At 52.3% G+C, this 14,044-nt stretch overlaps 1 long non-coding RNA gene across 1 annotated transcript; it reads left to right on the top strand.

Moving 5' to 3' along the window:
• Positions 1-66: 66 nt before the first annotated feature.
• LOC138686815 (uncharacterized) lies at positions 67-1,851 on the top strand. The gene is made up of 2 exons (XR_011326114.1): positions 67-594; positions 1,473-1,851. It is a non-coding gene; the product is annotated as an uncharacterized lncRNA (long non-coding RNA).
• The last annotated feature ends 12,193 nt before the right edge of the window (positions 1,852-14,044 follow it).

Here is a 14,044-nt window from a genome sequence, read left to right as displayed (position 1 = left end):
CCTCTCATTGGGCTTCGGCGGCGGCCTGGGGACCGCCCCGCCCCGAAAAGAGGGGGGACGGGGGGATGTGGGCGCGCACGGGCGGTGCCACCTTTCCGCTGCGCGAGCGGGGAGCGTTAACGGTCTGCCCTGCCCGCCTCCTTCCCGCCGGCCTGCCGCAGCTTTCGGTGCCCTCCTGCGTCTGGGCAAGGGGCCTTCCCCCTCCAGAAAGCCCTGGGCGGGGATCTGGGCGCCGAGGGCCCGGCTTGGACTCGGGGAAGCTGCCTGGGCCCTCCCCGGGAGCGGCCGGTGTGTGTGTGTGTCTCTCTCTTCCCCTCACCCCCCCTCCTCAGGGAGAAGCCCCTCTCTCGCCCCACACAGGCCAGAGGAAGCCTTTCCGCGTCCCGAGGGACAAAGGCAGGTGAAACCGACCGGAGGCGCGCGCCCCCGCCCGCCCCCGTCCTGCTTCGCTCTCCCCAGGGGTGTGGAGGAAACGCAAATCGCGGGCTTACCAAGCCCAGCCCTGCTTAAGCGACCGACGCTTTGCGCCTTTCTTGGCCGCGGGAGCTCCCGCCGCAGCGGCCGCCTGGGCCATGGCTGAAGCGCGACTGAAGGGTAAGCGGGTGGGCCCAGCGTTCTACCATTATGATTCGAACCCTGAGGCAGGGGGGCCCAACCGCCCGCGTCAAGAAGCCCACCCAATGGCTCCGCTTTAACCGTCTGCCCTGGAGCCGGCGAACAAACCTTCCTGTTGAGCTGTTTCCCGGTGGGTTTGGCTGGTTGTTCGGGCCGGCTATTAAGAGGGCTTTTTAAATACGGTGCTTCCCAATCAGCTGTTACCTCTGGGGTGGAAATCGGTAGGGGAAGCTGCAGGTGTTGCTGCAGCCACGTCCCGGCGGGACTTTTCCACATGAGTGAAAACGATTTTTTTAAGTCGAAGGGAGGCAAAGGAGAAAGCTGCGGGGCAAACCAGGCAGATTAAAGCGCTCGGGGCAGGAATGGCACTTTGGGGCAGCCTTTGTCGTGGGAGGTCCCGCTAGCTTTTCACACCTGCAGGGAGTCTACGTGATGGTGGTGTCTGGTTTAATTAAAACGACCTTCCTCGTTACTTTAGGAACTTAATTACCGCTCCACTCACGCTTCAGGGCTTTGGCCAAGGAAGATGCCTGAGCCTTGGACACAGAAGTGTGATGTGGCAGCTGGGCACGGGTAGGCTGCAGGCAGGGCTGGGTGGGTGGTGGAAGCAGTCCGGTAGAGGGCATGGCAGCCCCGCACAGGGCCTGCCCTGGGCCTGCGGCTCGGAGGTGCTGTTTCAGTCGGCTTTTCCACTTGTTTCTTCTCCCCAGGCCGCGTGTTTTAGCTGAATCCTGCAGCCGGGAGCTGAAGGGGGCATTTGTTTGAATTCCTGCGTAAGGAAAGGTGTGAGGTTTTTCTCGGTTTAGCTCTGCGAAGGCAAGACTCATCTGCAACACTCCTGCTGTTTCTGTCCACAGCTAAATCTGCGGAGAGGAAATCAGAGCGCTGATTTCCTCTCCGCCTGACAATATCCTACAAACTAGGAAAGGAGGAAGGATGGTCTTTCGGGAAAGGGGTCTTCCCTGCCCGTGAGGCAGATGTGGCACACATGGGGCTCGTACAGCTGCCCTGCACCGCTCGCTCCCCTGTCAGCAGGCGCTGTGCCAGGAGCAGGGACGGTGCTGAGGATTTTCTCCTGCCCTGGGATCCCCATCCTGAGCACAGGTGTGGACCCAGCCCTGGGGCTGCAGGATTCCTCTGACAGGCATGTCCCCCCAGCTGCAGTTTCCTCCACCGTGTGGTGTAACCCACCGCAGGAGAAGTCTTATGGTTCAGAATAAAATAGAAGAAATCTCAGGAATTGTGTTTGTTTTTTTTAAACAAGCTCCTCTGTGCCTTCTGATAACACCACTTCCTTATCCTCACCAGGATGGTGCAAGGACAGTGATTTTAATGCTGTTAAATGATTTTAAGATGTCTGTATGAATGCCTTTGTGCCTGCTGGAAAAGTACCTGACTGTGACCGCAGGGTTGGTGCGACTGTGGTGCTCATCTGATGTCCTGTGCTGCCTGAAGGATTTGTCCCAGACATAGGAGGACAGCGAATGTGGAGTTACATCATCTGATTCTTTTTGGCGTGGTGTTTGGTATGAAGACTGTTACGATCTCTAAAACATCCATAACCAAATACACAAAGAAGTTAGAATTTCATTAAATTAATGCCACCAGACTGAGCAATCTTTCTTCTTGTAGCTTTTTTTTTCTCTCTCTCTCATGTATATGGCAAAAATGTTGGGTTTTTTCTATAGGCAAATATAACAATAGCTAGATGTGTGAGAGGCTGTATGTTGTAACTCCTGGCGTGTCTCTACAGTGCAGCTTTACATCGGTTACATTTCTCAGTCCCTGTAATTTATGCAGCTGATGGTTAACTTGACTTAATTCTTTACTATGCCTCTGAGCTTCTTGCTCAGTACATTAATGTGTAATGACTCAAAATTATGACATTTGGTGCATGTAAATCCAGAATCCTGTTACTGGCCACTTAAATACACATGGATTACTTGTGTCCCATTTCCGATCCAATAGTGAAAGCAGATAATTTTAGAATCTGGGGTCATTAATTGTGTGTTACACAAAGTCTCTACCTTTAGAGCAGCTTCAGTGTGAAAGCAATGTAGTTCATGTACCTGGATGCTAAAGCAGTGTGTTTCAGATTAGGGGGATAACAAAGTAATTCCACTGAATAATTAATTTGGGGGCTAGAGTAATTATTGGTAATTTTAGGTACACACCACACTTTAGGTATATACTTAATCTGTCATTTAAATCTCTTTATTTTACATGTGTTCAGGATGATGTCCAGATAGCACAGTGCTACGCCAAAGAGCTGTTTGCCAAAAAGATGTTTCCCCATTCTGCGCCCCCCCCACCCACGATCTAACACCAAGCAGGGCCAGGTTAACTCAGTGGCCACCATCCACGTCGTCACGCAGTTCTGGCACCGTGCCCCACAGAAGCTGCCGCTGCCCCATGCTTTCACTTATTGCCTCCAAACAGGGGCTCGGTGCGTGGGTTTGGAGCTCAGCGCTCCCAAACCAGCACTGCGAGTCTCAGCGGTACGCTTTTGCTGATGCTTTCACACCCCTCGCTCGCTAATATTTGCGATCCTTTGCCTTGGGTATCATGCCACTAAATATGATTCAATTTGTCAACATAGCTGCCTTATGACTTGTGTGTGTTTTAGCTGGTCAGCCCATTTTGTACAGTCACTCTCCATCAAGTGGGATCACATGCAACAGCAGGAGCGGTTGGAAAAAATAGCTTATATTTCACCCCGGATAGCTCTGAGGCTGAAACTTGCTCACTCTTTTCCACTGCCCCAGTTCAGCAAGGTAACGCATTACAATGCAGTGCCTGTAGTTAAGGTGCATTTATAATACTGGTTCACATCAGTTGCATTTTTTCATTCCCTGTAATTTACATAGCTGAAGGTTAAGTTCATGGCTTCACTGTGTATTATCCCTTTCAGTTTCCTGCTCAGGATGGGAATAGCTCTAAGCACATCTTTGTCCAACAGCCCGTTTAAGCCTGTGTTTATAGTGCATCGTAGCCAGTGGGGCGTATTTCACCTGATTGCCTTCGTCTCCAGCGTGCCTGGCTGGCTAACTTCATGCACATGTGAACACAGCACCTAAGAGCACATCATGGGAACAGAGGTGACTTTCCTTTGAGGAATTCACAGCTTGTCCCTGCTTCCCACCCTAAAATGGCAGCTTCAGGGGGCAGGCTCCATCTTGTGCCCAAACATCAGTTTAGGCAGTCTTACTCAGGATGTAAAATTGCAGAACGTGAACTTAACTCCTGCCTGAGCCAAGAAGGGCAGATCTGACTCCTCCCAGACGTTACTCCTTCCCCATGGGCTGTTGTGGTGTCATTTGGCACTCAGCTCAGAAGGGACACGACCATCACCACCACTTTGAAGACAGAGAAGGACTGAGTGCACGGCAGGGGTCCCTCAGCTTCCCGTCACCGTTGCCATGGCAGGGGCTTGCCTGGAGGTGGCATGTCATCTCACCAAACCCCAGCCATGTAACAGTGCAGTGTCTGGTCCACATCCGATCTCGGCTCTCCACCACCCTTCTCCCGGGGTGACACTGCTTGTAGCAGGGCCGGATTCACGCTGCGAGATGCCATGCTCCCACCCAAGCTCCTGCCCGCAGCCCTCTGCCCGCAGCCCCTGGACCCATGTATTGAAAGAGGAGATTGGTGTGCCATCCCCAGCGCCCACTCTGAACACAGCTGGTGGTGTGGAGGCCATAGGAGCTCCTCACCTCCATCCTGCCATGCCTTCAGGGCAGGTGGTTAACACTGCCTAAGGGAAGCAGAAGGGGAAGGCACAGCAAGGGATGGGAAGGGATGGGAGGGCAAGGCAAGGGGTCAGAAGGCAAGGGAAGGGATGGGATGGGATGGTATGAAGACAAGGGATGGGAGGGCAAGCGATGGGAAGGGAAGGCAAGGGGGGGCAAGGCAAGGGATGGGAAGGGAAGGGAGGGCAAGGCAAGGGATGGGAAGGCAGAGGATGGGAAGGCAAGGCAAGGGAAGGCAAGGCAAGGGATAGGTATGCAAGGGATGGGAAGGCGAGGCAAGGGAGGGCAAGGCAAGGGATGGGAAGGCAGAGGATGGGAAGGCAAGGCAAGGGATGGGAAGGCAGAGGATGGGAAGGCAAGGCAAGGGAAGGCAAGGCAAGGGATAGGTATGCAAGGGATGGGAAGGCAAGGCAAGGGATGGGAAGACAAAGGAAGGCAAGGCAGGGCAAAGGGCACCTGAAGCACCCTGGCCAGGTCTCCCAACCGCATTTGGAGGTCAGGATGGGAAGTCCCACCTGCCCTGACTTTTCCCCACCTCCCACCCCCATGCACTCCCAGCCAGGAAATGGGCCCTGGATGGGCAGCAGTGATGCCCAGGGTGGGCAGCCTGATTCTGGAAGCCTCTGGGAGAGCCCAGAGCCGTCTCCACTCTGAACTGTGTTTGGAAAAGGGCTGCAAACTGAGACCTTGGAAAGTCTTGGTGTGAAGACAGAGTGCTTAGCCGAGGCCTCCAGCCCGCCCAGCGTCTGTCATGGGTGACAGCAGTGGTCCTCCTGACACCAGGTCTCCTGACCACAGCGCTACTGGGACTTTATCCCTGACCCTTTCTAGCGCAAGCAAGCGATTATACTGGACCACTTGCTTCCCAGATCCACCACTCTTCATCATGTTTCATCAGTGGCTGCTGGATTCATGGACCCTGTAGTGCCTGCATGGCACTGGCCTGACCAGTGTTTGTGGTGGCCATCTCCCTTGGGATGGCTCCTGGACTGCATGGTGTAACTTTATTTACCTTTTCCTAACGAGATGGGGCTGCAACTAGTGGGCCAAGTGCTGCTGTCATGCAGCAAGCTGAGTTGTGTCATTCTTCTGTGGTTGAGGGCAAACAAAAATACCGTGGTGCAGAAAACAACGCTGATGATGATGACTCATGTTCCTGCAACGCCACGTTAAGCTTCCTAAACACAGACAGCTTTTTTTTTTAAGCAAATGCTGAACTTCGCAGATGCAAATTGCCAAGCTAGAAGTCTTGGAGGACTTGCAAAAGGCCTAGAAAGGGAAGATGCTGTCAGGCTCCCAGGAAGGGACTGCACACTCAGCACAGCCATGGCTGCCTTAGGAGGATGCTGCTGGGAAAGCTGACATGGAAGCAGTGTTAAACTCAGCTGCTAGATGGAGGGACATGGGCGCTGACACATACGATCGCAGAAGACATGCAGAGCTGCGCATTAAAGCCAATCCTATTTGCTGGGACAAAACCAGTTTCTGAAGGATGCATTCATTTCTCAACCATGAGCTAGCTGTTGAAAGGTCTCGTGGACTTCTGCTGCATTGGCTGGTGATGAAGCAAGGAAACAGAGGAGGACCACAAGGAAACTGCTTGCAGTAATGGTATGAGGTACCGAGATGCAAACTCTCAATAATTTGAGTCATTCTGCCACATCTGGATGCCATGAAGCATCCTCACAGTCGCAGGGAGCTCTGAGAAAGCTTGGGCTGCAGGAGGGGAGCTGGGGCAAGCTTTTGGGGCAGGCAGCCCCACTCATGCCTGAGGATGGGCTGCAATTTAGGATAAATGCTCAGGGTACTCTGCATCTTCTTAGTGGATGGCAGGTGACTTGTTGAGCATGTAACTGAGGATTTTATTCTAGGATAACTACTGCATTCAGCTCTGGGGCCCCCAGCACAAGAAAGACATGGACCTGTTAGAGCGGGTCTAGAGGAGGCCATGAAAATGATCCAAGGGCTGGAACACCTCTCCTGCAAAGAAAGGCTGAGAGAGTTGGTGGTGTTCAGCCTGGAGAAGAAAAAGCTCCAGGGAGGCCTTATTATGGTCTTTCAATATATAAAGGAAGCTTATAAAAAGATGGAGAGAGACATTTTACCAGGGTCTGTAGTGACAGGACAAGGGGCAACGGTTTTAAACTGAAAGAGAGCAGATTTAGATTAGTTATAAGGAAGAAATACTTCACCATGAGGGTGGTGGGACACTGGAACAGATTGTCCAGAGAAGTTGTGGATGCCTCATCACTCTAAGTGTTCAAGGTCAGGTTGGATGGGGCTCTGAGCAACCTGATGTAGTGAAAGATGTCCCTGCCCATGGCAGGGGGGGTGGACTAGATGATCTTTGAAGGTCCCTTCTGACCCAAACCATCCTGTGATTCAATGATCTCAAGCATGTGCTTCCCTTTAACTCTCGCTTTCAGCAGATGACTTATTTCCTTGTTGGTCCCCTCTGCCACTCTTCCAGAAATCATCTGTCTGTGAGTGGGAGCCAGAGCTTCCTGCCAGGACAAGCTGCTGGCAGCTGGATTTGGAGCAGAAGTGGACAAGCCATACATAACTAGGCGATGTCAAATTCCACTTTCTGTGGGGTGGTTTGCAGAAAGATGAAAAAGGAGCCTTTATGTGGCAACCAATCCTTTCAGAGAGGAGAATATTTCCAGCTTACAAAAATTTCTGAGCCTTCTCACTTTTTTGTCCTGCACGGCTTTTTCCTCTTCTTCACATAGAGATTCAGAGCCTGATGTAGAGTCCAGATTATCTCACAACACATACTCTGGACTAACCACAGGAGTGTGAATTCGTTGCACAGGTAACTTGACAAACAAGAGCAAGTTCTGGGAAATACAGCCAGAGAATGAACTTCCTTGAAAAATTGTTTCAAATTGAAAAAGGGGAGTTCAAAAGAGCATCAGAGAAAGGGGAAGCACATCATTTGGACTGTTTTTTTTTAAGAAAACAAAGTGCTGTTTCCCTCCTGCCTTTATTCTGGTCCCTTGAAATGGGGGACCATAAATGAAAAATATTGCTGCTGTTTGTTAAACAGCAACAGCTGGGGAACAGCCAGGAAGTAAGCTGGTCAAGCAGCCCAGGAGACAGGTTATTCTGTAGAAGCAGCTGAACCCACCGGTGGCACTGGGCCTGCTCTAGCCGTTTCTCTTCTCATTCAACCCTGATGATGCTCGAGGAGTATTTCAGAGGAGGCAAGCAATGGCAGGGCCATTGCTGCATCTCCTGGGTTGGCATGTGGGACCACAGAGGATGGGAGTGTTTCCACTCACTTTGGAGGGCTTTAGGGTAGGACGGGAGGTAACGGGTATTGACCCAGCATGACGACTGCTGCTCTCAGGCCAGAACAGTGGTTCTCTCTGCTCCAACGGGCTCAGATTCGGCTTTGCATTGATTCAGAGTGACCCCTGCCCCACTTGCAAAGGAGCAGGGCTGAGTGTTTCCAAAGAAAAACTTACATTAACCTCTGCCAGAAGGCTTTGGCAACCATATGGAGCTGGAAGTGGGGGGGTGCCAGCCCTGACCTTTATTGTATGGAGGGCACTGCCGCTGACCCTCTCCCTGCCCCTCCGGGGTGGCTGTTCCCATGCAGCTCAGGTTGTTCCACACAGCGCTCAGGGCTCTCTGCTAAATAACACAATTAAATCCTTGAGTCCAGGTTTTAGTGTTTCCATGTGCTGCCAAGTATCTTAATCTGGGCTGTTTGGGGAATTTTTATCCCATGGATCCCTTGGTATGCCTGGAATGTTTGCTTTTCCTACTGTGTGCTGTGTGTTTGAGGCACTCCTGTAAAAACAAGGGCTTCCTGCTTGCCTTGTAAATCTTTCCTTGATTGGCAGAATTGCCTTCGGTGATTAATCAAGTGGCAAGCCGAAGCTGACACCCTCGGGGAGCTCGCTCCTTGCAAATGCCTTGCACATCCACGAGAGACCTGAGAGGGGGACCAAGAGAGCTGGCCGGTCTCCAGAGCCTGCCTAGGAGACACATGTGGTGACACCGGTTTTCGGTAAGAGCCTGGGAGAGGAAGAAATAAACGGAAATTCCAGTGAGCTAAGGAAATGCTCCACAGGGCCAGGACTTCAGATGCATTTTCTATTGTATCATCAAGTGCACAGCTAAAACATGCAGCTCTGCTTGAAGGTCTTTGCTCAGTGGCCAACCTAACCTTCCCACCTTGGGCTGGGCTGGGGAAGGGCAAGGTTTACCCCATGCATGGATGAAGGTTTCTCCAGGAGACAGGCCCAGGACATTGTAAAAGGGGAGACTGCTGAGAAGAACAGGGCTCCCTTGTTGGTGCATGTGAGTTTCATCTCCATGTTCCCCTTGGAGGCTTCCAGGTGTCACAGGCTCTGCCTGTATGTGATACAGGGGTGCCAAGTTAACTCTGAAGAACAGGTCACCTCCAGAACAACAAAAATAGCTCCAGCATCCTGGCCAAAGGGGCTCTAATTTGCCTCTGCTAATGCAGCTATTGCTCTTCTGACACCTGGACTTGCTTGCCAGCACCATCCTTGCCCAGAGTTGGCTGTGGGATTCCTGAACTGATGCTGTGTTGTGCAGGGCAGACATGTGGACCTGTCCCCAGAGGAGGCTCACCTTGGCAAAAAAGCTGGCTTATAGAGCAGAGCTGCAGGCTGCCAGCCACAGGGCCAGCCACAAATTCCTTGCCATAAGCAAGACGACCTTCAGCATGGGAGTCTGGTGGAGACTTGGCACCAGAGAGTTCAGTACCCATGGTTCTCAAATCCTGGTCTTCCTACTTTTTTCTTTGCTTTTTTCCATTGCTAGAGGCAGGATCTGTGCTGTGTGCCGGGGGAGGGACACTGCCAGGTCGAGAAGGTCCAGGATCAGAGCACTTAAGGGTAGTGTCACAGCTGAGCAGGCAGCTGAGGAGGGTCTGTACATCCATCCCAGCTGAGGTGGGGGGGAGGAGGGACAGGTAGCAGCACAGCAGTGCTGGGGGTCACATCCCCACACAGAGCAGCTGGTGTGGCTGCTCCCTGGAGCTGAAGTGTAGAAGGAAAGAGCATTTCTGCCATGCGCAGCTGTGACAGTCTGGGCAGAGTAGTCCAGCGTCTCCCTGCTCTTGGACAAACTGCTCCCAAGGCCCTGTCTCTGTTTATCCTGCCAGCTAATAAATAGGTGCTAGTTATGGGTCCTCCTGGAGCCCATCTCTCCACACCTGTGACCCCCTGACAGATGACACCAGAGGCAGCATAGCCTGTGGGTTTATCCCTGTTGCATCTTTCTCAGGCAGTGTTGGGTTTGAAGCTGCCGCTGCTCCACCCTTCACCTCTACATCCTGCTTTGCCTCAGCTGTGTTTCCTCCATATGCTTGCTGGGCTGGAGGGAGCTATAGAGGGAGATGCTCTTCACCGTCCCCTCTCCACATCTGTCCCAATGCCACTGCAGCCGCTTTCACGACCATCACCATGCGCAGCAGGAGAAGCTCAAAAACTCATGACGAGAGGTTCAAGGGATGTTTCACAGCCACTTTGTGTCCACACAGGGCTTGCCAGGAGCTGCATCTGGGTAAAGGCAGGTCCTGCTTGACCAACCTGATCTCCTTCGATCACCAGGTGACCTGCCTAGTGGAGGAGGGAAAGGCTGTGGATGTTACCTACCTTGAATTCAGCAAGGCCTTTGACACTGTCTCTCATGGCATACTCCTTGAGAAGCTGGCATCTCATGACTTGGACAAGTGTACTCTTCACTGGGTAAAAAACTGGCTGGATGGCTGAGCCCAGAGGGTTGTGGTGAATGGGGTGAAATCCAGTTGGCGGCGGGTCACAAGTGGTGTTCCCCAGGGCTCAGTGTTGGGCCCTGTTCTGTTTAATATCTTTATCAATGATTTGGATGAGGGGATTGAGTGCACCCTCAGCAAGTTTGCCGACAACACCAAGTTGGGAGGCAGGGTCGATCTGCCTGAGGGTAGGGAGGCTCTACAGAGAGATCTGGACAGGCTGGATCGATGGGCTGAGGCCAGTTGTATGAAGTTCAACAAGGCCAAGTGCCGGGTCCTGCACTTTGGTCACAGCAACCCCATGCAGTGCTACAGCCTTGGGGAAGAGTGGCTGGAAAGCTGCCCGGCAGAAAAAGACCTGGGGGTGCTGGTCGACAGCCGGCTGAATATGAGCCAGCAGTGTGCCCAGGTGGCCACGAAGGCCAACGGCATCCTGACCTACATCAGAAATAGTGTGGCCAGCAGGAGCAGGGAGGTGATTGTCCCCCTGTACTCGGCACTGGTGAGGCTGCATCTCGAGTACTGTGTTCACTTTTGGGTCCCTCACTACAGGAAAGACATTGAGTTGCTGGAGCGTGTCCAGAGAAGGGCAACCAAGTTGGTGAGGGGCCTGAAGCACAAGTCTTATGAGGAGTGGCTGAGGGAACTGGGGCTGCTTAGTCTGGAGAAAAGGAGGCTGAGGGGAGACCTTATTGCTCTCTACAACTACCTGAAAGGGGGTTGTAGTGAGGTGGGTGCTGGTCTCTTCTGTCAGGTGGCTGGAGATAGGACGAGAGCAAATGGCCTCAAGTTGCGGCAAGGGAGATTTGGGTTGGATGTTAGGAAAAATTTCTTTACTGAGAGGGTTGTCAGACGTTGGAATAGGCTGCCCAGGGAAGTGGTTGAGTCACCATCCCTGGAGCTATTCAAAAAGCGTGTAGACAAGGTACTCCATAACATGGTTTAATGGGCATGGATGATGGTTGGACTCGATGATCTTGAAGGTCTTCTCCAACCTAAATGATTCTATGATTCTATGATTCTAATGAGCCCTCCGGTTATCCAGCCATGTATTAGCAGTGACCAACCTAGTGACACGCTCACTGTCACAATGCCAGGGGATGTTCAATACCGTTAAGGTGTTACCTTCATGTCTGGCACACTGTTCACTTGTGTTTTCACCACAGCTCAGCTCCTGGGCATGGCTCAGGTGTTTGGATGCGGCTGGCACCAATCCCAGTGTTGACACAGACCTAGCCTGTCCTGTGCTGTGTGGCCTCCTGGCCACATCTAATTTATTAACACAGAGTAGCTGGGAAGTCCTCTGCACTGGTATGAGACCAAGTGAGCGGAAGTGAGCATGGTGGCAGAGTCCTCAGCCTGGGAAGTGCTGGAGGCCAGTCTCCTGCAGACCTCAGACTGTCAAAGAGGTGCCATTTCTTACCGAGGCTTTTCCTACCATCTTCCTGAAGTCCTGCTGGATTTCAGCACCCACAGCCTTCTCCTGAACAAACTGGCAAGACACAGACCGGATGGGTGGTCCACAAGATGGGTAGGAAATTGGCTCACAGGCTGTGCTCAGAGGGTGGTGATCAATGGTTTTGATTCCGGCTGACAGCCTGTTACAAGCAGTGTCCCCCGGGGATCAATACTGAACCCCACGCTGTTCAACATCTTCATAAATGATCTGGATGATGGGACTGAAGGCACCCTCACCAAGTCTGCTGATGACACCAAACTGGGTGGTGAGGTGAACATGTCAGAAGGGAGAGCCATCTTACAGAGAGACCTGGACAGGCTGGAAGAGTGGGCTAGCAAGAACTGAGAGAAGCTTAATGAAGACAAGTGCAAAGTCCTGCACCTGGAACGACATAACCCAAGAGCCCAGTAGAGGCTGGGACCTTTGTGGCTGGGGAGCAGCCTTGCTGAGAGGGACCTGGGGGTCCTGGTAGACAACAGGCTGAACAGGAGCCAGCTGGAAGCTGCTGTAGCAACAAAGGCAAGTCAGATCCTGGGCTGCATCTGCAGGGGCATTGCTAGCAGAGACAGAGAAGTGATCATCCCACTCAGTGCTTGTCAGGCCACACCTACGGTGCTGTGTCTGGTGCTGGTCCCCTGCATTTCAAAAAAGACTTGGACAGACTGGAGAGGGTCCAAAGGAGGGCCCCAAAGATGGTCAAAGGGCTGGAGAACCTGCCCTGTGAGGAAAGCTTGAAGGAGTTGAGTCTTTACTCCCTGGAGAAGAGAAGGCTTGGGGGGGGACCTCATCACAGTATTCCAGTGCTTCAAGGGTGGCTACAAAGAGGACAGAGGCTCTCTCTTCACAAGAGGCCACACGGAGAAGAAAAGGGGCAATGGGTACAAGTTACACTGGGAGACGTTTCATCTCAACATAAGAAAGAATTTTTTTATAGTGAGAACAATCATTCACTGGAACAACTTCCCCAGGGATGTGGTGGAGTCCCCATTGCTGGAGGTTTTCAAGATGAGACTGTACAGGGTGCTATATAATCTCAGCTAGGCTCCCTTTCCCATGAAAGGTTGGACCAGATAAACTTTCTGGGTCCCTTCCAACCTGGGCTGTTCTGTGATCCTGTGATCCTGACCTCCTCCACTCCCTTCCCTCCCTCCTTTACCCTCTGTGAGCAGTTTCTGCTGTCCCTGCAGGGCACAGCCGATGCCCTGAGGAGTTTATTCATCATATCTTTCTCCCCTACCCTCCACCCCTTTTTCCAAGGTTTGTAGGAAATGCGTATTTTTGAGCTCCATGTCTCTACGGGTGCAATGGGGCAACGATTTCTATCTTCACCCGAGGGGACGGGCTGACCACTGCACCGACAGCCTCCCACCCCAGCCACATTACTCACTTCTCCCAAGCAAGCCATGAACAGCTCCAAGAGTTTCAGGGGCAGATCCAGTGACTCTCCCAAGCTTTTGTGGCTCCAAAACTGCATGCTGTGCATGCTGAAAACACCATGACAATTGTCAGCTTTGGGCTTCAAAAGGAGAGCAACAGGGAAGCTAGGAAGCCCATTGCTGTCTGGTGGAGGGACGCCCACCCCTCTGTTTGGGGGGGATGCTCTGCCACAGAGTTGTGTGATTCAACTCCACACTGTGACAAGCTGCCTGTGCCGGTGCTGGTTCTCATTGCGCAATGAAACCTCGTTAGACACAGCGCAAGCCAACCAGCTCCTGCAGTGTTCCACAAAGAGCAATAATGTTTTAATGCAATGCGTGAAGATAGCCAGCAATAACACCACTGAGCCTGGTCTCCAGGGTTTATCTTTCCCCCCAAGGATGCCTGGAGGCAGGCTACCTTTCCCCAAGGAATGGCCACCATCCTGGAGGACCTCAAGGTGACAGAAATGCTGCTGACCTCCCTCTTCCCCTCTTCGGCGGACATGGCGTGATGCATGCCAAGAACTGACCTCTGGGGCATCCCTCACCCTCTCTGCCCTGCTCTGAGTCTTGTCCCAGTGCCTCTCCCTTAACACTTCTTTCTCTTGAGAAGCGCTCATACCCATCTCCTCCTTCCATGATGGCTGAGCAGCCCCTGAAGAAATGGAGGCATCATCAGAGCTTTGAAGAGTTTGGCTGTTTAATTGGTGTACTGATAAGACATCATTATCTCTATGGCATTTAAATGGAGGAAAAAAGGAAGAGACTTCCTTGCTTCCTTCATCCATCCATCCATCCATCCATCCATCCATCTTTCCCACTGTATGTTCTGTATTCTGCAAAACAAAGTTTGTCTTTACGATTTCTCAGGCAGTTAAAAACCTGTTGCTAGCTAAAAAGACCAGCCTAGCTGCCCTGAGAAGGTCTGCGGGAGGCGGAGCGTGGTGAGGGCTTTGGGTGAACACCTGGTCTTTCTCCTGTCTGCTTTTGTTATTCAGTATTTGCATGAAAATTTAAAAGCAGGTTGCTTGGTGGCTGCTGCCTCCCT

Source organism: Haliaeetus albicilla, chromosome 9 (genome assembly GCF_947461875.1).
Source record: "Haliaeetus albicilla chromosome 9, bHalAlb1.1, whole genome shotgun sequence".
NCBI classification, from domain to species: Eukaryota; Metazoa; Chordata; class Aves; order Accipitriformes; family Accipitridae; genus Haliaeetus; species Haliaeetus albicilla.
The sequence above is the reverse complement of the archived record's forward strand: the minus strand, read 5'-3'. Positions and strand labels throughout refer to the sequence as shown.